This window comes from Rhinoraja longicauda, unplaced genomic scaffold, assembly GCF_053455715.1.
Source record: "Rhinoraja longicauda isolate Sanriku21f unplaced genomic scaffold, sRhiLon1.1 Scf000049, whole genome shotgun sequence".
Taxonomy (NCBI): domain Eukaryota; kingdom Metazoa; phylum Chordata; class Chondrichthyes; order Rajiformes; family Arhynchobatidae; genus Rhinoraja; species Rhinoraja longicauda.
This window is the reverse complement of record NW_027601267.1, coordinates 484,225-509,160: the sequence shown is the minus strand read 5'-3', so window position 1 is coordinate 509,160 and position 24,936 is coordinate 484,225. Positions and strand designations below refer to the sequence as shown.

General features: G+C 46.8%; 1 long non-coding RNA gene across 1 annotated transcript; it reads left to right on the top strand.

The window, feature by feature from the left end:
• The first annotated feature begins 7,649 nt into the window (after nucleotides 1–7,649).
• LOC144612506 (uncharacterized) lies at nucleotides 7,650–23,881 on the top strand. Its single transcript, XR_013549682.1, has 3 exons — nucleotides 7,650–7,734; nucleotides 21,977–22,033; nucleotides 23,832–23,881. It is a non-coding gene; the product is annotated as an uncharacterized LOC144612506 (long non-coding RNA).
• Nucleotides 23,882–24,936: the final 1,055 nt, after the last annotated feature.

The following is a 24,936-nucleotide window of genomic DNA, read 5'->3' as shown; positions in this document are numbered from 1 at the left end:
ATTTGGGGATAGGGTTGAGGGAGAATATTTTAGAATGAAACCATGCTATGGGGATGTAACCATTAATGGCGTAATGAGGGTGGTGATATGCAAGTGAATGGAATTGGCAAAAGGAAAATGTTTGCCTACCAGGGACTGTCATATGAGGAAAGATTGAAAAGACTAGGCTTGTATTCACTGGAGTTTGGAAGGATGAGAGGGGATCTTATAGAAACATAAAATTATAAAAGGACTGGACAAGCTAGATGCAGGAGAAATGTTTCCAATGTTGGGCGAGTCCAGAACCAGGGGCCACAGAATAAAGGGGAGGCCATTTAAAACTGAGGTGAGAAAAAACCTTTTCACCCAGAGAGTTGTGAATTTGTGGAATTCTCTGCCACAGAGGGCAGTGGAAGCCAAATCACTGGATGGATTTAAGAGAGAGTTAGATAGAGCTCTAGGGGCTAGTGGAATCAAGGGATATGGGGAGAAGGCAGGCACGGGTTATTGATTGGGGATGATCAGCCATGATCATATTGAATGGCGGTGCTGGCTCGAAGGGCCGAATGGTCTCCTCCTGCACCTATTATCTATGTTTCTAGTGTATGGTACATTGAGGTATGAAGTAAATTGTGTAGTTTGATATAACTAAAGTGGGGAACTTCTTGCATTCTGGAGATAGTTCACAGGAGCCCACCAGAGTGATTCGTGGGTTGAGCTGCTTGTGCGTCCTGTGATGAATATAACATATAACATATAACAACTACAGCATGGAAACAGGCCTGTCCGGCCCTACCAGTCCACGCCGACCATTCTCCCTGACCTAGTCTCATCTACCTGCACTCAGACCATAACCCTCCAATCCCCTCCTATCCATATACCTATCCAATTTACTCTTAAATAATAAAATCGAGCCAGCCTCCACCACTTCCACCGGAAGCCCATTCCATACAGCCACAACCCTCTGAGTAAAGAAGTTCCCCCTCATGTTACCCCTAAACCTTTGTCTGAAGCTATGTCCCCTTGTTGGAATCTTCCCCACTCTCAAAGGGAAAAGCCTACCCACGTCAACTCTGTCCGTCCCTCTCAAAATTTAAAAAAATTTGTGTTCTGACTGGGTCGATATTTGCTGAGGTTTGGAAAAACAAGAGTTGATTTTTATTGGTATACAATACCGAGTGGTCTTGAAAGGCTTACATTGTTTCAGAATAAGAAGTCGTCATTTAGTCAGTATTGAGTAATGAGGAAGGGTTAGTTAGCAGTCTTGTTGTGCGAGGCCCCTTGGGCAAGAGTGAACATAATATGGTGGAGTTCTTCATTAGGATGGAGAGTGACAAAGTCAATTCAGAAACTCATTTACATCGGCGAAACCAAGCGCAGGCTCGGCGATCGCTTCGCTGAACACCTGCGCTCGGTCCGCATTAACCAAACTGATCTCCCGGTGGCCGAGCACTTCAACTTCCCCTCCCATTCCCAGTCTGACCTTTCTGTCATGGGCCTCCTCCAGTGCCATAGTGAGGCCCACCGGAAATTGGAGGAACAGCACCTAAATTTTCGCCTGGGCAGTTTGCAGCCCAGTGGTATGAACATCGACTTCTCCAACTTTAGATAGTTCCTCTGTCCCTCCCTTCCCCATCTCCTTCCCAGATCTCCCTCTATCTTCCTGTCTCCACCTATATCCTTCCTTTGTCCTGCCCCCCTGACATCAGTCTGAAGAAGGGTCTCGACCCGAAACGTCACCCATTCCTTCTCTCCCGAGATGCTGCCTGACCTGCTGAGTTACTCCAGCATTTTGTGAATAAATTGATTTGTACCAGCATCTGCAGTTATTTTCTTATACAATTCAGAAACAAGTGTTCTGAACTTAAAGAAAGGTAACTTTGAGGGTATGAGACGTGAATTGTCCAAGATAGACTGGCAATTGATACTTAAAGGGTTGACGGTGGACATGCAATGGAAGGCATTTAAAGATCGCATGGATGAACTACAACAATTGTTCATCCCAGTTTGGAAAGGTAGTATAAGAAAATAACTGCAGATGCTGGTACAAATCGATTTATTCACAAAATGCTGGAGTAACTCAGCAGGTCAGGCAGCATCTCGGGAGAGAAGGAATGGGTGACGTTTCGGGTCGAAACCCTTCTTCAGACTGATGTCAGGGGGGCGGGACAAAGGAAGGATATAGGTGGAGACAGGAAGATAGAGGGAGATCTGGGAAGAGGGAGGGGAAGGGAGGGACAGAGGGACTATCTAAAGTTGGAGAAGTCGACGTTCATACCACTGGGCTGCAAACTGCCCAGGCGAAATATGAGGTGCAGTTCCTCCAATTTTCGGTGGGCCTCACTATGGCACTGGAGGAGGCCCATGACAGAAAGGTCAGACTGGGAATGAGAGGGGGAGTTGAAGTCCTCGGCCACCGGGAGATCAGTTTTGTTAATGCAGTCCGAGCGCAGGTGTTCAGTGAAGCAATCGCCGAGCCTGTGCTTGGTTTCGCCGATGTAAATGAGTTGACATCTAGAGCAGCGGATGCAATAGATGAGGTTGGAGGAGGTGCAGGTGAACCTTTGTCTCACCTGGAAAGACTGTTTGGGTCCTTGGATGGAGTTGAGGGGGGAGGTAAAGGGACAGGTGTTGCATCTTGTGCGGTTGCAGGGGAAAGTGCCCGTGGTTGGGGTGGTTTGGGTAGGAAGGGACGAGTGGACCAGGGAGTTACGGAGGGAACGGTCTCTGCGGAACGCAGAGAGGGGAGGGAATGGGAAGATATGGCCAGTGGTGGGGTCCCGTTGTAGGTGACGGAAATGTTGGTGGATGATATGTTGGATCCGCTGGCTGGTGGGGTGGAAGGTGAGAACGAGGGGGATTCTGTCCTTGTTGCGAGTGGGGGAGGGGGAGCAAGAGTGGAGCTGTGGGACGTAGAAGAGACCCTAGTGAGAGCCTCATCTATAATGGAGGAGGGGAAGCCCCGTTTCCTGAAGAACGAGGACATCTCGGAAGCCCTAGTGTGAAACACCTCATCCCGGGCGCAGATGCGGCGTAGACGGAGGAATTGGGAGTAGGGGATAGACTTTGTGCAGGGGACCGGGTGGGAAGAAGTGTAGTCCAGATAGCTGTGCGAGTCAGTGGGTTTATAGTAAATGTCCGTCACTAGTCTGTTCCCTGTGATGGAGATGGTGAGGTCCAGAAATGGGAGGGAGATGTCGGAGATAGTCCAGGTATATTTAAGGGCAGGATGGAAATTGGAGGTGAAGTGTATGAAGTCAGTGAGTTCTGCATGGGTGCAAGAGGTAGCACCAATGCAGTCATCGATGTAGCGGAGGTAGAGTTCGGGGATGGGGCCAGTGTACGTCTGGAACAGGGATTGTTCGACGTACCCGACAAAGAGGCAGGCGTAGCTAGGGCCCATGCGAGTGCCCATAGCTACGCCTCTGGTTTGGAGGAAGTGGGAGGAGTCAAAGGAGAAGTTGTTGAGGGTAAGAACCAGCTCTGCTAGGCGGAGGAGAGTGTTGGTCGATGGGGATTGGCTGGTTCTACGGTCGAGGAAGAAACGGAGGGCTTCGAGACCATCCTTGTGGGGGATGGAAGTGTAGAGTGACTGGACATCCATGGTGAAGATGAGGGAGTGGGGGCCTGGGAACCGGAAGTTATCGAGGAGATGGAGAGCGTGTGAGGTGTCTTGGACGTAGGTGGGGAGGGATTTAACCAGGGGGGGGGATAGGATGGAGTCGAGGTAGGTAGAGATAAGTTCGGTGGGGCATGAGCAGGCAGAGACAATGGGTCTGCCGGGACAGTTCTGTTTGTGGATTTTGGGTAGGAGGTAGAATCGGGCCGTGCGGGGCTGGGGAACTATGAGATTGGAGGCACTGGGGGGTAGATCGCCGGAGGTGATGAGGTCCGTGATGGTGCTGCTGATAAAGGTCTGGTGTTGGTCGGTGGGGAAACCAGGAAAGGTAGTGCATTCGTGGCTAACAAGGGAAATCAAGGATAGTATTAAAACAAAAGATGAAGCATATAAATTAGCCAGAAAAAGTAGCATACCAGAGGACTGGGAGAAATTCAGAGTCCAGCAGAGGCAGACAAAGGGCTTAATTAGGTAAGGGAAAATAGATTATGAGAGAAAACTGGCAGGGAACATAAAAACTGACTGCAAAAGCTTTTATAGATATGTGAAGAGAAAAAGACTAGTTAAGACAAATGTAGGTCCCTTGCAGTCGGAAACAGGTGAATTGATCATAGGGAACAAGGAGATGGCAGACCAATTGAACAACTACTTTGGTTCTGTCTTCACTAAGGAAGACATAAACAATCTGCCGGAAATAGCAGGGGACCGGGGATCTAATGAGATGGAGGAACTGAGGGAAATCCAGGTTAGTCGGGAAGTGGTGTTAGGTAAATTAAATGGATTAAAGGCAGATAAATCCCCAGGGCCAGATAGGCTGCATCCCAGTGCTTAAGGAAGTAGCCCCAGATATAGTGGATGCATTAGTGATAATTTTTCAAAACTCTTTAGATTCTGGAGTAGTTCCTGAGGATTGGAGGGTAGCTAATGTAACCCCACTTTTTAAAAAGGGAGGGAGAGAGAAAACGGGGAATTATAGACCAGTTAGCCTAACATCGGTAGTGGGGAAAATGCTAGAGTCAGTTATTAAAGATGTGATAGCATCACATTTGGAAAGTGGTGAAATCATCGGACAAAGTCAGCATGGATTTATGAAAGGCAAATCATGTCTGACGAATCTTATAGAATTTTTCGAGGATGTGACTAGTAGAGTGGATAAGGGAGAACCAGCCAATGTGTTATATCTGGACTTTCAGAAGGCCTTCGACAAGGTCCCACATAGGAGATTGGTGTACAAAGTTAAAGCACACGGTATTGGGGGTTCAGCGTTGAGGTGGATAGAGAATTGGTTGGCGGACAGGAAGCAAAGATTAGGAATGGCAGGCAGTGACTAGTGGGGTACCGCAAGGCTCAGTGCTGGGACCCCAGTTATTTACAATATATATTAATGATTTGGACGAGGGAATTGAATGCAACATCTCTAAGTTTGCAGATGACACGAAGCTGGGTGGCAGTGTTAGCTGCGAGGAGGATGCTAGGAGGCTGCAGAGTGACATGGATAGATTAGGCGAGTGGGCAAATGCATGGCAGATGCAATATAATGTGGATAAATGTGAGGTTATCCACTTTGGCGGCAAGAACAGGAAAGCAGAGTATTACCTGAATGGTGGCCAATTAGGAAAAGGGGAGATGCAACGTGACCTGGGTGTCATGGTGCACCAGTCATTGAAAGCAAGCGTGCAGGTGCAGCAGGCAGTGAAGAAAGCGAATGGTATGTTAGCATTCATAGCAAGAGGATTTGAGTATAGGAGCAGGGAGGTTCTGCTGCAGTTGTGCAGAGCCTTGGTGAGACCACACCTGGAGTATTGTGTGCAGTTTTGGTTTCCTAATCTGAGGAAAGACATTCTAGCCTTAGAGGAAGTACAGAGAAGGTTCACCAGATTGATCCCTGGGATGGCAGGACTTTCATATGAAGAAAGACTGGATAGACTAGGCTTATACTCGCTGGAATTTAGAAGACTGAGGGGGGATCTTATAGAAACATATAAAATTCTTAAGGGGTTGGAGAGGCTAGATGCGGGAAGATTGTTCCCGATGTTGGGGAAGTCCAGAACCAGGGGTCACAGCTTAAGGATAAGGGGGAAGTCTTTTAGGACCGAGATGAGAAAACATTTCTTCACACAGAGAGTGGTGAGTCTGTGGAATTCTCTGCCACAGAAGGTAGTTGAGACCAGTTCAATGGCTATATTTAAGAGGGAGTTAGATGAGGCTCTTGTGGCTTAAGGGATCAGGGGGTATGGAGAGAAGGCAGGTACAGGTTACTGAGCTGGATGATCAGCCATGATCATATTGAATGGTGGTGTAGGCTCGAAGGGCCGAATGGCTTACTCCTGTACTTATTTTCTATGTTTCTAAGTATAATGAATCTTGAAATCCTCCAGACAAGAGGTGTTGGGATTAAATCATTGTGTATGTTCAGCTGAGACTTTGGTCTGGGGAGGGTTTTAAATTCCAGGCAACAATTCAATTTTGAACATCCTATAAAACAATTTCTAACACTGTTTATTCATTAGATTTAAGCTGAATGGATGTATGGTTCTAAATTAGCTGAAGCTACAAGTTAGAAAATAAAGTTGTAAAGAAGCTTGAAAGTTGTAAAGAAGCAAGAGATGTAAACGGGTTATGTGAGTGGGCAAAGATCTGGAATATCGGGCTATGTGGGGACATGTGGAAATGTCCATATTGGGAGGAAAATAAAAAAATGCCATTGTAGTTGAACAATTCAGAGAGGGGATGGTGCAGTACTGGAACATGTTACCACAGAGGGGGGGGGGGGGGGGGGGGGGGGGTTATTTTGTGGTGTTGTGGCTTTGTTGGGGAAATCAGACCAATTCAAGTTTGATCTTTGTGGACTGCAGTAAGGACCGAGACTTGGATTCACGGGACGCTGCTCCCGAAGGAAAATCCTTGCAATCCGAGGCAGGTTGACAAATTAGATACACATTTGGCTTAGTAATTGCCATGTTTCTGTGCAGTTTAGCTACGACTTTACGACCTAAGACTCAGACCATCTGTGTTTCCAGATAACTTTATAACCCTTTTCCTTAAATGTCCTTCTACCTTGGACACAGGTGCCAATTGACCATCACTCATTCAGTTAGTGTCCATGGCCAGGTTTTAATCATCTATAGATTTAACGCATTATTCTTGGACTGGAAATTTCATGAATATTGCATTTGTTTAGTGATTGATTAATAAAAATTATATTAGCGTAAAAGGAAATGGCAGAAAAATTAATCGTATTTTTTCTGTCTTCATTGAAGATGTACAAGTTCTTCGGGAGGAAGACCAAAGACGTTAGCACTAGTTAAAAAATGAATGGAATTGAAAGATGATAAATCCACGAATCCTGATAACAAACATCTCGAGGTGAAGATGGTTGTCATGGAGAAAGTTATCTTTCAACATTTCAATGGTAGAGTGGACATAAGGGGCAGAGTGGCTTCATCCTACTGTTTCTCAGGGACTTGTATATCAGTGGTCTGCCACTGCACTGATGACAATATCTCCACAGAGCTCAGCTTTTGCCACTTATTTGAAGTCCTTTTAAAAGTATTTTGTTTCAGATTGATGTGAATACACCAGGCCTTAAATCCAACCTTAATCCTGGATAGAGTGGATGTGGAGAGGATGTTTCCACTAGTGGGAGAGTCTAGGACCAGAGGTCATAGCTACAGAATTAAAGGACGTTCCTATGGGAAGAAGATCAGGAAAAATTTCTTTAGTCAGAGGATGGTGAATCTGTCGAATTCATTGCCACAGAAGGCTGTGGAGGCCAAGTCAATGGATATTTTTACGGCAAAGATAGTTAGATTCTTGATTAGTATGGGTGCCAGGGGTGATGGGGAGAAGGCAGGAGAATGGAGTTGAGAGGGAAAGATAGATCAGCCATGATTGAATGGCGGAGTAGACTTGAAGGGCCGAATGGCCTAATTCTGCTCCTATCACTTATGAACTTTCTTTTAACGTTGGTCAACCGGTAAGTGAATCCGAACTATTTGTAGGGTTTGGTGACGTGTGTGTGATATCCTCCTCATGTTTCCTTGTTTCTTTTCATTAGTGACAACTCTCAGATTTTTCAACCAGACGTTCTGCGCAACCGGAGGAACAGCACAACGGTGGTGAACAGACATAGTCAGGTAAAGCCAGACAGTCAGGTAAAGCCAGACGACCAGGTAAAGCCAGACGGCCAGGTAAAGCCAGACGGCCAGGTAAAGCCAGACGGCCAGGTAAAGCCAGACACGGCCAGATCATGGCAGACACGGTCAGATCATGCCAGACACGGCCAGTTCATGCCAGACACGGACAGGTAAATCCAGACATGGCCAGATCACATCAGACACGGCCAGGTAAAGCCAGACACGGCCAGGTCACGTCAGACACGGCCAGGTAAAGCCAGACACGGCCAGATCACGCCAGACACGGCCAGGTAAAGCCAGACACGTCCAGGTAAAGACACTGAGAGACATGTCAGGTAAAGACAGACACAGTCAGGTAAAGCCTCTGAGAGAACAGAGATTTATTCACCTGACACACAGCTTTATTTCCCGTGTGTTCATTGGTCATATTTGAAATTCAAGTCATTGCTATACATATCTAAAAAAACGTTCTTGAGCCCATTGATGTAGGAACTCAAAGGTCTTTATTCCCTTTATCATGTATCTGTACACTGTGAATGGCTCGATTATAATAATAATAATAATAATATATTTATTTTATATAGCGCCTTAACACATGCACAAAGCGCTTTACAAATACAATTAACATAGAAACAAACAGACAAACAGACAAACTATCCTGACGGAAAAGCGGCGAATAATCAACGCCAGCGTCCTCTCACGTCAGGGTCCGGCAGTAGACATTAAAGAACACAAGACACACAGATACAATTTTTTACACAAAACAGCCATCACAGTGATTGCTCTAGGCATACCCTCACTGTGATGGAAGGCAAAGTCTTATCTCCTCCTCGTTCTTCTCCCGTGGCGCCACGAGGCGATCGAGGCTCCCAACCCCTTGAAGCCCCCACCGGGCGATGGAAAGTCCCAGGGTCGAGCCGAGCAGGCCGATGAAAGTCCTGAGCCCCCACCGGGCGATGGAAAATGCCGCGGCCGAGCCACGCAGGGCGATGAGAGTCCTGAGCCCCCACCGGGCGATGTAAAGTGCCACGGCCAGGCCACGCAGGGCGATGAAGGGCCTGCGGGCGGGTTGATCGTGCCTCGTGCTTCGGGGCGGTCGAAGCTGCTACGGCTGGAGCTCCCAAAAGCCGGTCGCCAGCCAGGGACCTGCGAACTCCAGATGTTGCGGTCTGCAGGGCCCACGGCCGAAACCTCCGAGATGGTAAGTCCAGGCCCTGCGACCGGAGTCTTCGAGGTCGATCCCAGCTGGAGGCCGCCGACTCCACGTTGTTAGGCCGTTGCGCGAACGGAGATACGACACGGTAAAGGTCGCATCTCCGTTGAGGAGGAGATTTAAAAAAAGGTTTCCCCCAACCCCCCCACCACCCCCCTACATACACAGAATTAAAAATAAAACAAAACGTACATTTAACATCAACAATGACAAAAAAAACACAAAAAAAAAACGGAGAGACTGCCGGTGAGCCGCAGCTGCAGAACACAGCCACGCCCCAATCACAATTATAATCGTGTATTTCCGCTGACTGGTTAACATGCAACAAAACCTTTTCACTGTACCTCCGTACATGTGACAATTAATAAACCAAATTAAATTAAACCGACCCTCACACTCAGTGAAATGTTGTTACCGATCAGTGCGGATATATAACAAGCATCTTCTCACGGACCATCAACACAGTTGCAGCTCATTCTGTGTTTTTATGCGTCTGCTCTATGCTTTCACCCCGACTGTAGCTAAGCACAGCTCCAATGCCAATTACAAATTCACTAACAGCATTGCTGAAGGGTGCTGATGAATCAGTGTACAGGAGAGAGATAGAACATCTGGTTGAGTGGTACCACATCAACAAAACCAAGGATCATTGACTTCAGAAAAGGGATGTCGGAGTCCAGTTTTTGGCGGCGCACACAGTTGCAGCGGCTCGATGTCCTCCCGGTCAGTGCTCGTGTTTTTTGTGTATGTGTGTGTGTATGTGTGCGTGTTGTTTTGTGCCCTGTGTACTTACTGTCGGGCGAACAACGTCTACGGCCGGCAGGATCTTCTTAGGATTGGAGCCGGTCGCGAATGGGGGGTTACCGCCGAGTTTGTCCGCTCATACAAGATCCCGGCGGACATAGCGAGGAGCCCCGACTCTCCGTGGATCACCATCCCCGCGGGGAGGAGGCGAAGGCGGCGCAGAGAGAGAAGGCAAAAGCGAGGCGGCAGGGCCGGCGCTCTGGTCAGGCTACGGAGGCAGCCACTGAAACCACCGCTTCCCAGCCTGTTTCTAACGAACGCCAGATCCCTCGCTAACAAGATGGATGAACTTAGGCTGCAGACTGCAGCTAACAACGCCGTGAAGGACAGCTGTATCCTGTTGATCACGGAGACCTGGCTTCATTCTTTCATTCCGGACTCTGCTATCGAGCTAGCAGGCTACACAGCACAGCGTCATGACAGGACAAGAGACTCTGGTAAGAGCAGAGGTGGAGGGCTCTGTGTGTACGTGAACAACACCTGGTGTACAAACACAGTGATTGTAGACAGTCACTGCTCCCCGGACCTGGAGTATGTGACTGTTAAATGCAGGCCCATTTATCTCCCTAGAGAGTTTACTGTTGTCATGATAACTGCTGTGTACATACCACCGGATGCTAATGCTAACTCGGCTATCGGATATTTGTATGGTAGCACTAGCAGTCAACAGAGCATATATCCTGACGGTGTTCACATCATAGCAGGGGACTTTAACCACGCGGACTTGAAGAAAATGCTCCCCAAATTCTATCAGCATGTTAAATGTGCTACAAGAGGAGCTAACACACTGGACAAGGTCTACTCCAACATCAAGCTGGGCTACAGGGCTAGACAACTACCACACCTGGGTCAGTCGGACCATATGTCCCTGTTTTTAATTCCTGCATATGCCCCCCTCAGGAAAACCGCTCCTACCATCACAAAGACCATCACAACTTGGCCTGATGGTGCATCTCAGCAGCTGCAGGACTGCTTCGACAGGACCAACTGGGATGTGTTTGAACACCGGGACCTGGAGGTGTTCACAGACAGTGTACTATGTTACATTAAAAACTGCATGGACACTGTCACAGTGGACAAACGCATCCGGGTCTACCCCAACCAGAAGCCCTGGATGACCCGGGAGGTCCAGCGGCTGTTAAAAGAGAGGAACACTGCTTTTAGGTCTGGCGATAGGGCTTTATACAGCATGGCCCGAGCTAACCTGAAGAGAGGCATCAGAGAGGCCAAATTAGACTACAGGAGGAAGATAGAGGACCACCTGGACAGTAACAACAGCAGGCAGGTGTGGCAGGGGATCCAGTATCTAACCAACTATAAGACCAACCTTGGAGCTGCTGAAGGTGACGCCTCGTTGGCAGAGGAGCTGAACCTCTTCTTTGCTCGCTTTGAAGTGGAGCCACCCGAGACAGCCATATCACACCACATGGTCCACAGCAGCCTAACCCTCAAGATAGAGGAGCATGAGGTGAGGCGCACGCTGCGGGCCATCAATCCAAGGAAGGCTACTGGACCCGACGGCGTCTCTGGACGCGTGCTGAAGGACTGCGCTGACCAGCTGGCTGGAGTCTGTACGAGGATTTTCAACCAGTCTCTGGCCCAGTCCACTGTTCCATCCTGTCTGAAGTCCGCAATCATAGTCCCCTTGCCCAAAAAACCCCACATTTCCAGCCTCAACGACTACCGGCCAGTCGCACTCACACCAGTGGTGATGAAGTGTTTTGAAAAACTGGTCCGGGGTCATATCACATCACTCCTGCCCCGAAGCTTTGACCCCCACCAGTTTGCGTACAGAGCGAATAGATCCACAGAGGACGCTATAGCCACAGCCCTCCATGCTGCACTGTTCCACCTGGAGCAGCCGGGGAGCTACGTGCGGATGCTCTTTGTGGACTACAGCTCTGCCTTTAATACCATCCTTCCCCATAAACTGGTGGACAAACTGGGGGACTTGGGACTTCCACACTCCACCTGCATGTGGATAAATAGCTTCCTGTCAGCTCGCAGCCAGAGAGTCAGAGTGGGCCATCACACATCCACGGCCCTCAGCCTCAGTACCGGCTCTCCACAGGGCTGCGTGCTGAGCCCCCTGCTCTACACCATCTATACACATGACTGCACCCCCGCCCACCACAGCAACACCATTGTCAAATTTGCGGATGACACTACGGTGGTGGGACTCATCACCGGGGGGGACGAGTACGCCTACCGGGATGAGGCGGAGCAGCTGACAGTGTGGTGTGGAGAAAATAACCTGCTCCTCAACACCTTAAAGACAAAGGAAATAATAATAGACTTCAGAAAGAATAAAACGGACATGGTACCATTAACTATCAGAGGGGACTGTGTGGAGAGGGTGGCGGATTTCCGCTTCCTGGGAATCCATATTGAGGAGGACCTGACGTGGAGCGTGAACACCTCTGCGCTGCTGAAAAAGGTCCAGCAGAGACTGCACTTCCTGAGGGTGCTCAGGAAGAATAACATCACTCAGAGACTGCTGTTGTCCTTTTATCGGTGCTACATTGAGAGCATCCTAACATACTGTGTATGCGTATGGTACACCAGCTGCACAGCGGCTCAGAGGAAAGCGCTCCAGAGGGCCATTGACAACGCCCAGAGGATTGTCGGCTGCCCTCTACTTACCTTGGAGGACTTACACAGTTCCCGCTGCATCAAAAAATCCCAGAGTATTATAAAGGACATTTCCCACCCCGGACACTCCCTGTTTGAACTGTTACCGTCAGGCAGACGGTACAGATCTACAAGGACAAGGACAAACAGACTTAAAAATAGTTTTTACCCCACTGCTATAAAGGCACTAAATGTAGCCGCCAAGGAACGCAGGGGCGATACATAATAAGAGACTGTGGAATCGACAGAAGGATGTAGGGTTGGGTGTTTATGCGTGCTATTTTCATGATATTTATTTTAGTTGTTTATCTTTTTTAAAATATTTTACCTTGTATGTATCGTTAGCTTTTAGAAATGTTTGAATGGTGCACTGACTGGCTGACATTTTACAATTTCGTTGTACATGGCTCATGTTACAATGACAATAAAGGAACTATTCTAACTATTCTATTCTATCATCATTGGCGGTCACTCGAAGCGAGTATGACTGGCCTCTCCATAGGGTCGGATGCCTGTGCGTGACTTTGTTTAACGTGGGGAGACTGGTGCACAGACAGCCACCACAGGGTCCTTGATGGATCTGAGTCAGGATCCAGTGGCATGGAGTCCAAGACGACCTGGGGGACCCTTTTCTGCTGCAGCCTTAATCTGCCTTCCCAGCTTTTGTGACTCTCCAATAAAGTCAGCCATCATCCTCCACCTGTTCCACCGTGTGGTCTTGGTTGAACTGCTCTTTGTCAGGGACCTCCCCCTCGACCATACCACCATAGGTGACCCTACCAGGAGCATAGCTCCAGACGGCATCGCTCTCAGGATCTCAGGACCAAGTCAAGTCAAGTCAAGTCAATTTATTTGTATAGCACATTTAAAAACAACCCACGTTGACCAAAGTGCTGCACATCTGACCAGGAAAAAAAAGAAACATACAGTGGCAGGCAGCCAAACACAACGGCGCGGCCATCTTGAACAAAATGTTAATTCAATCACCCACAGTCCAACAATAAAAGCACTAAACAGGCACCCAAAATTACCCAACCCCAAAAACCCCCCAAAACACAGTCCAACAATAAAAGCATTAAATAGGCATTCAAATCACACACCCCAAAACCCCCAAAAACACAGTCCAACAATAAAAGCATCAAACAGGCACTCAAACCACCCAACCCCAAAAACACACAAAAAAAGAAACATCCATCAAAGAAACATCCATCACAGTGAGTCTCCTCCAGTCCTCTCTCTCCTCACTGTGATGGAAGGCCACAATGTCTTTCCCTTCTCCCGCTGTCCTCGCCCGCAGTCAGGTTGTTGTGGTTGCAGGCCGCACCGGACGGTCCACAGCGGGCCGAGCCCAAGGCGCGTCGCGTCGCAGCCGCTCCCGCAGCCTCCGAAGACGGCCGGCTCCGCCGATGATAAGTCCGATCCGGGGCGGGCGCACACGCTGCTGCCGCTGTTGTTGCACGTCGGGGCGGTCGTGGCTCCCGACATTGAAGCCCCCGCCCAGCAGAGAAATATCCCGCGGCCATCCTAGGCCGCGCCGGACGGTGAAATGTCCGCGCCCCATGCCCCGCGATCCGGGGCGGGCGAACACGCTGCCGCTGCCGGAGCTCCCGATGTCGGCATCCACGCGGCCCGAGCCTAAGGCGAGTCGCAGCTGCTCCCGCAGCCTCCGAAGACGGCCGGCTCCGGTGGTGGTAAGTCCGATCCGCGGGCTCTGCGAACCAGAGCCCTGGAGGCTGACAGCTCCAGGAGTTGGGCCGATGGTAGGCCGCAGCAGGAACGGAGACACGGCCCAGAAAACAAAGGTCGGGTCTCCGTTCGGAAGGGACACATATTTACAGTGTTAGTTTCCCCCTCCCCCTACATACACACACAGTACACAAACACAAAAACACCACATCACAACTACAATTAAGACAAAAAAAAAACAAACAACAAAAACACAAAGACAAATGGACCGCAGGTGAGCGGCAGCTGCTAGGGCAGTGCCGCCATTTTGTATAACCATTTTGTATGACCACACAAGCTTTCCCACAACGACAAGTGACAATCCATGGAGAAGAATCGATGTCGGACACTACATGGTAGTTTTCATTGGTGGTTTGGCGGTGGAGGGTAGCAGCTTCAAATTCCTGGGTGTTTTATCTGATGATTTGTCTTGGGCTCAGCATGTCGATGTAATCACAAAGAAGGTTTGCCAGCACTCTAATTTTGCGGAGGTTCAGCATGTTCCTGGGACCACCTGGGGCTCTGGTTCGCAGAGCCCACGGACCGGACTCACCACCTGCGGCGCTGGCTGCCTGCGAATGCTGCGGGAACGGCTGCGACTCGTCTCCGGAGGCTCCGGCGCGGGCCGTGTGGACGTCGGAAGCCCGCAGGCCCCTGGTTGGGGGCCGACATCGGGAGCTCCGGCAGTGGCAGAGGCAACGTGTTCGCCCGCCCCAAATCGCGGGGCTTGGGTCGGCCCGCCACGGACCTTTCACCGCCCAGCGGGGGCTTCAATATCGGGAGCCCCGACTGCCCCGACGTGGCAACTCCAACAGCCTGACCGCGGGACAAGACGGCAGGGAAGAGAAAAAGACATTCTGGCCTTCCATCACAGTGAGAAGGGACTGGAGGAGACTCACTGTGATGGATGTTTCTTTTTGTTTGGTGTTAGTTGTGATTGTATGTGTTATTGCATTTTTATTGATTAATCTTATTGGTCTTATTGTTCAACTGCGGGTAATGTTTCATTTTACTACACATTTATGTGTATGTAACAAATAAACGACTATTGACTATTGACTATTGAGGTGCACTAGAGGCCTCACTGGTTGTGCCACGGCTTGGTATGGTAATTCCAGTGCCCAGAAACACAAGGCTGCAGTGAGTGTGCACAGCCCTCCAGTCCTGCTTGTTCATAGACAGTGCCCTCCACAATGTTTGGGGCAAAGACCCATCATTTATTTATTTGCCTCTGTACTCCACAATTTGAGACTTCTAATAGAAAAAATCATATGCAGTTAAAGTGCACATTGTCAGATTTTATTAAAGGCCATTTTTATACATTTTGGTTTCACCATGTAGAAATTACAGCTGTGTTTATACATAGTCCCCCCATTTCAGGGCACTTTAATGTTTGGGACACATGGCTTTGCATGTGTTTGTAATTGCTCAGGTGTGTTTAAATGCCTCCTTCATGCAGGTGTAAGAGAGCTTTGTTTAGCTCTATGTATAATTTTTATGTTTCTAGCTCTCAGCACCTAATCTTTCCTCCAGTCTTTCCATCACCTTTGGAAACTTTTATTGCTGTTTATCAACATGAGGACCAAAGTTGTGCAAGTGAAAGTCAAAGAAGCCATTATGAGACTGAGAAACAAAAATAAAACTGTTAGAGACATCAGCCAAACCTTAGGCTTACCAAAATCAACTGGTTCGAACATCATTAAGAAGAAAGAGAGCACTGGTGAGCCTACTAATCGCAAAGGGACTGACATGCCAAGGAAGACCTCCACGGCTGATGACAGAAGAATTCTGGGGACTGACATGCCAAGGAAGACCTCCTCGGCTGATGACAGAAGAATTATAGACAATAGACAATAGACAATAGGTGCAGGAGTAGGCCATTCAGCCCTTCGAGCCAGCACCGCCATTCAATGCGATCATGGCTGATCACTATCAATCAGTACCCCGTTCCTGCCTTCTCCCCATACCCCCTCACTCCGCTATCCTTAAGAGCTCTATCCAGCTCTCTCTTGAAAGCATCCAACGAACTGGCCTCCACTGCCTTCTGAGGCAGAGAATTCCACACCTTCACCACCCTCTGACTGAAAAAGTTCTTCCTCATCTCCGTTCTAAATGGCCTACCCCTTATTCTCAAACTGTGGCCCCTTGTTCTGGACTCCCCCAACATTGGGAACATGTTATCTGCCTCTAATGTGTCCAATCCCCTAATTATCTTATATGTTTCAATAAGATCCCCCCTCATCCTTCTAAATTCCAGTGTATACAAGCCCAATCGCTCCAGCCTTTCAACATACGACAGTCCCGCCATTCCGGGAATTAATCTAGTGAACCTACGCTGCACGCCCTCCATAGCAAGAATATCCTTCCTCAAATTTGGAGACCAAAACTGCACACAGTACTCCAGGTGCGGTCTCACCAGGGCCCGGTACAACTGTAGAAGGACCTCTTTGCTCCTATACTCAACTCCTCTTGTTACGAAGGCCAACATTCCATTGGCTTTCTTCACTGCCTGCTGAACCTGCATGCTTCCTTTCATTGACTGATGCACTAGGACACCCAGATCTCGTTGAACTCCCCCTCCTCCTAACTTGACACCATTCAGATAATAATCTGCCTTTCTATTCTTACTTCCAAAGTGAATAACCTCACACTTATCTACATTAAACTACATTAAATTCTCTCTATAATAAAGAAAAATCCCCAAACCTGTCCGACAGATCACAAACACTCTTCAGGAGTCAAGTGTGGATTTATCAATGACCACTTTCCGCAGAAGACTTCATGAACAGAAATACAGAGGCTACACTGCACGATGCAAACCACTGGTTAGCCACAAAAATAGGATGGCCAGGTTACAGTTTGCCAAGAGGTACTTAAAAGAGCAACCACAGTTCTGGAAAAAGATCTTGTGGACAGATGAGACAATAGACAATAGGTGCAGGAGTAGGCCATTCAGCCCTTCGAGCCAGCACCGCCATTCAATGCGATCATGGCTGATCACTCTCAATCAGTACCCCGTTCCTGCCTTCTCCCCATACCCCCTCACTCCGCTATCCTTAAGAGCTCTATCCAGCTCTCTCTTGAAAGCATCCAACGAACTGGCCTCCACTGCCTTCTGAGGCAGAGAATTCCACACCTTCACCACTCTCTGACTGAAAAAGTTCTTCCTCATCTCCGTTCTAAATGGCCTACCCCTTATTCTTAAACTGTGGCCCCTTGTTCTGGACTCCCCCAACATTGGGAACATGTTTCCTGTCTCTAATGTGTCCAATCCCCTAATTATCTTATATGTTTCAATAAGATCCCCCCTCATCCTTCTAAATTCCAGTGTATACAAGCCTAATTGCTCCAGCCTTTCAACATATGACAGTCCCGCCATTCCGGGAATTAACCTAGTGAACCTACGCTGCACGCCCTCAATAGCAAGAATATCCTTCCTCAAATTTGGAGACCAAAACTGCACACAGTACTCCAGGTGCGGTCTCACCATGGCCCGGTACAACTGTAGAAGGACCTCTTTGCTCCTATACTCAACTCCTCTTGTTATGAAGGCCAACATTCCATTGGCTTTCTTCACTGCCTGCTGCACCTGCATGCTTCCTTTCAGTGACTGATGCACTAGGACACCCAGATCTCGTTGAACATCCCCTCTTCCTAACTTGACACCATTCAGATAATAATCTGCCTTTCTATTCTTACTTCCAAAGTGAATAACCTCACACTTATCTACATTAAACTGCATCTGCCATGTATCCGCCCACTCACACAACCTGTCCAAGTCACCCTGCAGCCTTATTGCATCTTCCTCACAATTCACACTACCCCCCAGCTTAGTATCATCTGCAAATTTGCTAATGGTACTTTTAATCCCTTCATCTAAGTCATTAATGTATATCGTAAATAGCTGGGGTCCCAGCACCGAACCTTGCGGTACCCCACTGGTCACTGCCTGCCATTCCAAAAGGGACCCATTTATCCCCACTCTTTGCTTTCTGTCTGTCAACCAATTTTCTATCCATGTCAGTACCCTACCCCCAATACCATGTGCTCTAATTTTGCCCACTAATCTCCTATGTGGGACCTTGTCGAAGGCTTTCTGAAAGTCGAGGTGCACCACATCCACTGACTCTCCCATGTCAATTTTCCTAGTTACATCCTCAAAAAATTCCAGTAGATTTGTCAAGCATGATTTCCCCTTCGTAAATCCATGCTGACTCGGAATGATCCTGTTACTGCTATCCAAATGCTCAGCAATTTCATCTTTTATAATTGACTCCAGCATCTTCCCCACCACTGATGTCAGACTAACTGGTCTATAATTACCCGTTTTCTCTCTCCCTCCTTTCTTAAAAAGTGGATAACATTTGCTATCCTCCAATCCACAGGAACTGATCCTGAATGTATAGAACATTGAAAAATTATCTCCAATGCTTCCACTATTTCTAGAGCCACCTCCTTAAGTACCCTGGGATGCAGACCATCAGGCCCTGGGGATTTATCAGCCTTCAGTCCCATCAGTCTACCCAAAACCATTTCCTGCCGAATGTGGATTTCCTTCAGTTCCTCCATCACCCTAGGTTCTCCGGCCCCTAGAACATTTGGGAGATTGTGTGTATCTTCCTCAGTGAAGACAGATCCAAAGTAACGGTTTAACTTGTCTGCCATTTCTTTGTTACCCATAATAAATTCCCCTGCTTCTGTCTTCAAGGGATTAACTTATATCAGAGTGATGGCAAGAGCAAAGTATGGAGGAGAGAAGGAACTGCCCAAGATCCAAAGCATACCACCTCATCTGTGAAACATGGTGGTGGGGCTGTTATGGCCTGGGCATGTATGGGTGCTGAAGGTACTGGCTCACTTATCTTCATTGCGATACAACTGCTGATGGGAGTAGCAGAATGAATTCTGAAGGGTATAGACACATCCTATCTACTCAAGTTCAAACAAATGCCTCAAAACCCATTGGCCAGTGGTTCATTCTACAGCAAGACAATGATTCCAAACATACTGCTAAAGCAACAAAGGAGTTTTTCAAAGCTAAAAAATGGTCACTTCTTAAGTGGCTAAGTCAATCACCACTCGATCTGATCCCAATTGAGCATGTCTTTCATATGCTGAAGAGAAAACTGAAGGGGACTAGCCCCCAAAGCAAGCATAAGCTAAAGATGGCTGCAATACAGGCCTGGCAGAGCATCACCAGAGAATATACCCAGCAACTGGTGATGTCCATGAATTGCAGACTTCAAGCAGTCATTGCATGCAAAGGATATGCAACAAAATACTAAACATGACTACTTTCATTTACATGACACTGCTGTGTCCCAAACGTTATGGTGCCCTGAAATTGGGGGGGGGGGGGGGGGGGGGGGGAGACGGGACTATGTATCAACACTGCTGTAATTTCTACATGGTGAAACCAAAATATATTAAAATGGTCTTTATTAAAATCTGACAATGTGCACTTTAACCACATGTGATTGTTTTCTATTACAAATCTCAAATTATGGAGGACAGTGGCAAATAAATAAATGATGGGTCTTGGTCCCAAACATTATGGAGAGCACTGTACCTGACCTAATGCCTCTTAAATGATTCTGTCATATCAACTTCCATCACTTTCCCCTGCATTCCAGACACCTCCCAGAGGAAAAAGCACATATCTCACCTTAAACCTGTGCTTTCTAGTATTGGCATTCACTCTGGGACAAAGACTTTGATTGTCTACCCTCATAATTTTAAATACTTTATCAAGCACGAGGAAAAATAATTCCATTTTGTCCAAATGGAATAAAAAAGAATTGCAGATGCTGGTTAGATCGGAAAAAAAAATGCTAGAGTAACTCAGCAGGTTAGGCAGCATCTTTGAAGAAAATGGATGGGAAATGATAGAAAGATGATAGGAAAAATGGAAATAAACCCCTTCTGCACCTTCTCCAAAGCTTTAATGTGATGATCAGAACTGCACGCAATAGTCCAAATGTGGCCTAACTAAACTTTTATACAACTACATCTCTTATACTCGATGTGTAGGAAGGAACTGCAAATGCTTGTTTAAACCGAAGATAGACACAAAATGCTGGAGTAACTTAGTGGGACAGGCAGCATCTCTGGAGAGAAGGAATGGGTGACGTTTCGGGTCAAGATCCTTCTTCAGACTTCAGCAGAAGAGGTTTACCAAAATGTTGCCTGGATTGGAATGATTAGCTAGAAGGAGAGGTTGGACAAAATGAGCACTAAAGGCTGGAGTAACTCAGCGGGTCAGGCAGCATCCCTGGAGAAAATGGATAGGCGACTTTTCCAGTGAGGCCACTTCATCGGACTGATCTATTTATCAATTTTATTTTTGAAAGAATGCCATATGCCTTCATTGGCATCCTATCTATTGCGTTGCCACTATCAGGAAACTATGGACTTGCATCTTAAGATCAATGTTCCCAAGGGTCCTGCCATTTACTGTAGACAGGCAACTGCTGCATTTTGGCCATCTGGGTTATGGAATTCTTGCAGAATTCAGAAATCACTATCCCAAAATTTGAGATAAGGAATAAAATCCACTCTCACGGAACATGTAAAATTAAAAGAATAAATAAACTCAATTTTTTTCATATAAATCCAAGCATGACATGACTATTTTCTCGGAAGCATACCCCCCACCCTCTCTCTCTAACTTGGGGTTGACTGGCATTGACCTCCCAATCTGCATCACCTCACACGTATGGATTAAATTCCGTGCCATTTCTCTGTTCAAATTTCCAATCGATCGATATCCTGCTGTAATCTTTGATGGCCTTTACCATCCACAACACCAATGCTTATGTTACCTGCAAACTTACTAATTGGACCACTTATGTTTTATAAATAACAGAGATTATGAGTTCCAAATTATAAAGAATTACTTTTTAGAAATAAATTAATCGCATTTCACAAGTATCCTTTGCCCTGAGTTTAAAATATGTGCCTACAGACCTTGAACCATTAGCTAATGGAACAACATCCTTTCCTGTACCGTCGTTAAACCAGTAATGATTTCATACGCCTCCTCCCAACCATCTTTGTTCCAAGGGGAACAACCTCGCTTCACCTTTTCGCTGACTCCCTCATCCCAAGAAATATCCTTTTCTGCATCTCCTGTAGAAGTCTTACCAAAGGATGTGGTGACCAAAGCTGTGGTCTATCGCGTGTTTTGTAACAAAACATTGTATTTTCTTGCTCCACATAAATCCCAAGATCTCGTTCACTTTATGAACTTTACTTGCACCTGCCCTTCAAGATTTAGAACTCATCCAGTTCCTGCACACTGAAGATCTTTGCCATTTCGACTTTGTTGTCTTTTGTTATTCTCTCTGCCGAGGGTATACCACTTCACAACTCACCATTAAATTTCACCTGCCCATTTATTCATTTCAAAAGTTCATTTAAAAGACATTGCCGCAGTGTCTTTATCAACCTTTATCATCTATCATGTTCTCCCCCAGGCACATCTGGTAATGAGATCCAGTCATCTTAGCCACCAATTGACAAAATTAGAGTAAATTCCTTCTGTGCGGGTCACAGTGAGCATGGGAGCAGCACAAAGTGGCTGTCCAGAGACACCAGGGCCAGAAATGCAGTGAAGGGCCGAGGAGATGAATGGAGCAGCGTTGGCGGAGTTGAGAAGTTGTGCTTAATGACGGCTCTTTGCTGAGCTGCATTTGAGATTATTTGGCCGTGTAATTGTTTATCTCAAGTTAATACCTGCTCTGTCCCCAGCCTGAACCTTTCTCCACTTACTCAGCATGAGATCCTCTAAGAATATATATATTTTTAAATATTACGTGTTCTGTATAATTTGTAATAAAGATTTGGGGTATTCACATTTACTTTTTCCAGATCGTCCCTTCATCACCTGTTCGTATCCCAAGCAGCAGGCTGCATCAGATCAAACAGGTAAAGTGGAACAGGTACACTTCAACACCATCTCAAAGCCAAGAAGGTTCAGTCCTGGCAACAAGTGTTCAGTCACATTTGGGTTCAGCATGTGAGCAGTCCACAGTGTAGAAAGGAATTGCAGACGCTGGTTTACACCAAAGAGAGATACAAAATGCTGGAGTAACTCAGCGAGACAGGCAGCATTAGGGCACTGCTCTGGTTAGTTGTTCCAATGTGTTGAAATAAAGAAATTCATTTATTCAAGGGATGGGGTTATTTGATTCTCCAGATCTGAGATGCCCTGGGACAGTGGCTGATGTGTTGCTTCACATTTCTCTCAGTCACAGTACAGTGTGGCCAGAGTTGACCACATGACTGCAACATCATGAGACTGGACAATCTCACTCCATCGTCCAGTGAGATTGTGGCTGACCTGATCATTGGTCTCAGCTCAACATTTTACCTGATCCCTTTCCCCGTTGATTCTCCTGCAATACAACAATATGTCAACGTTGAATATAATAATGATTCAGACTCTGGCAGTGTCAGAAGACATTTTTGCCTATCATGAAATGTTGGTAGATTTGTTGAATACCCCGACTCATTTGAAATCCATAAATTGCCTTCATGTTAAATGTAGAGTTTGTCTGAAGCCAATTAACCTACAAACTTGTACTTTCTACAGTTGTCATTAAAACAGCGCAATCCTTCAAAATTATTAAGTTAAAATGCTGTCCTTTCCAACAGTCAGTCAGAGACCAACAGATTTTAGAGACAATGAATGAAACTGACTTCCACAATGTTTGTTGATCGGATATTGAGAAGTCTAGAGTGCAATGGACTTAAATGTACTTGTTAAAATCCTTCATGAGCTACCTGACCCATTGCACAGACTCCCTTCACATTGATATATTTCCCGTAGCTTATTATGTTCAGATGTAGGTCTCCCCAGATAACAAAGGTTTAGGTTCCTAAAGAACCCTTCCTGACATGAGCATTCATGAAATAGGTCAGGAATCGCAGGGCTGCTGTGGATGCTAGGAAGAGGGAGCAAGATTAAAAAGGGTCCTGAGGGACAATTCTTTCACACAGGATGGTGGGTATATGGAACGAGCTGCCAGAGGAGGTACTTGAGGCAGATACAATAACAGCATTTAAAAGACAGGTACATGGATAGGAAAGATTTACAGGAATTATGGGCCAAACGCAGGCAAGTGGGGCTAGCTCAGAATTGACATCTTGGTCAGCATGGGTGAGTTGGGCCAAAGGGCTGATTTTGTGCTGTATAACTCTGAGAGGTCAGAAAGATGCAATAAATGAAAAGCAAAACATGCATTTTTAAGAATTTGTGGCTTGGGTATTTCAGAGATGCCACCCAAGCAAACAGTGTTTGTATTTCACGGACCTCTATTTGAAAATATATATCCCAGCTGGGCCCTATATTTCCCTGTAGCAAGTGAAGCATTCCTAGTGACTAATATATAAAGCTCTTCATTGTAATGGAAGTTTTGTTTTGAGATGCAGAATGGAAATGGGCCCTCTGGTCCACCAAGTCTGCTCCGACCAACTAAATACCTATACACTAGTTGTATGTTAAAGCAGAGCACCCATAGTAAACCCACATGGTCACAGGCAAACATGCAAACTCCACAGACAGCACCAATAATGAGGGTGGAACCTGGGTCTCTGGCACTGTAAGGCAGCAACTCTACTGCTGCACCACTGTGAATCGCGATCCGTGAAGTGAAAGTAGGTGAACAGGGAGCCCTGTTTCTCAAACCCAACTCAAACAATCTTTGGTTTCTTTTTTATGCAGGAAGAAGGAATGGATCTCATGAACAGAGAGACAGCACACGAGAGGTAATACTGAAGCAAGATGTTAAACATCTTAAATGCTGGAATGTTTGTGTTGAGTGGAAGGAAGTTTGACATGTGGGCTGTGCGGTTGTTTGTGTCTGTGCTTGTTGACGGAGCTGTGTGCTTCATCCTGTTCCCAGCATGAGCTACCTCATCTTCAGTCGGCGCTCAATACGGTTACTTGGTTATTGCATAGGATTTCTGGGAAATGTGTTTTTTTCGGTGAAGACAGACACAAAAAGCTGGATCAGGCAACATCTGGAGAAAAGGAATAGGTGACTGCAGGTCGTGGCCCTTCTGACTGAGAGTCAGGGGAAAGGGGAACAATAGATATAGATGGTACTTAGGGCAAATGAATGAAAGAAATGCAGAAAGCAACAATAATCAAGAAAAGGTTGAGCCCACAATGGTCCATTGTTGGCTGTGGGATTGGTGATAACGAGTTATACGGACAGAACTCAACAGAACGACAGTGAAGCTAGTATGACAACTAGAGTGGGGGAGGGACGGAGACAGGGGATGCAAGGGTTACGTGAAGTTAGAGAAATCAATATACCACTGGATTGTAAGCTGCCCAAGTCAAATATGAGATGCTTTGAGTGAATTGTTTTTCATATTTTTTCCCCTTGAATGCTTGTGGTAATTACTTTAAATCCCTACCAGGGCTTTTGACTGTGCCAAGGAAATAGTTCCTTCCTGTTTTACTGGATCTAAGCATCTCACAATGTTGTAAATCTCCTTCTGTCTCCTCTATTCCATAGAAAACATCCCAATCTGACCTTATGGCCACAATTCCCAGTCTCCACATACCTTTGTAGATCCCCAGCAGCTTTGCACATGCTGTAACATCTTGTGGTGACCATAATTATGTGCAGTAATTGAGCTGTGGTGCAATTAACATCTATTCATTTCCAGCAGAGGTTGAAAGATAAAGAGAAAGTTTAAGGAGATGGGTTCGGCAAGATTTTTTACACAGAGGTCACTGCTTGCAACGTGCTGTGGGGGAGGTGGTGGAAGCAGATATGATAGCAATGTTTAAGAGACTGACAGTGCCCTCCATAATG